Below are 919 nucleotides of genomic sequence, written 5' to 3'. Positions count from 1 at the left end.
CCCTATATATGTGTGTTTGTGTGTGTATGCGGATATGTATAAATGTATGCATGTATGTATGTAACTATTTATATATATGTATGTGTTTGTGTGTATGCTGATATGTATAAATGTATGCCTGTATGTATGTAACTATATATATATGTGTGTGTGTGTGTTATGTGTGTGTATGTATGTATGTCTATATATATATATATATATATAGTGTACCTACGGTTAGTAAATCAAGATAAGTTGCTGTATGTATGCGCATGTGTCTGACCGTACATACCATCTGAGGCACTTCCAACGGCAATATTCGTGAAACTCAGCAGGACTGTGAAAATAATCAGCAGCAAAAACTTGGCCAAAATCATCTCGAATATTTGATTGATAGAACAATAAACCGTTATATATAGAGGGCGATAGAGTTGTAGTGTGCTTAATCTTGTGTTCTAAACATAACAGCTAAAATAGTGTTTAAAGTGAAGTCAAGAGGACCTTGTCGACCTCTATTTATATATTATTGGTGCTGTTATGGACTCTTCTCACTCTGTGCTTGGGTAAATATGTGTTCCAATCTCGATTTATGAGCCTCTATGAGTCTATGATCAGGTATCTGTCTCACTCTGGCTATAGCCTTGTAAAATCAAACTCTCTGGTGGCAGTGGTGGTGCCTGGTGGGGATATTATATCTCGCAGTTTGTTTATATTATTTATTATTTTTGATGACTCTATTTTGTGGAGGCCTGAGGAAGAGGAGATAAAAAACGAGGTACATTTCATAGTCCCAGGGTCTACTGGTTTACATCATTTTTCTCGATTTTCAAAAAAGCTCTATTTAATTTACGACGAGTACGATCAGATTTTATGGTTATAATAAGTCCTAAAATAACAGTTTATACATAGCCTTCTAGGCTACGGATTATATATATACATA

This window comes from Sphaeroforma arctica (assembly GCF_001186125.1).
Source record: "Sphaeroforma arctica JP610 unplaced genomic scaffold supercont1.2426, whole genome shotgun sequence".
Lineage (NCBI taxonomy): Eukaryota > Ichthyosporea > Ichthyophonida > Sphaeroforma > Sphaeroforma arctica.
Note: the sequence above shows the minus strand (reverse complement) of the source record.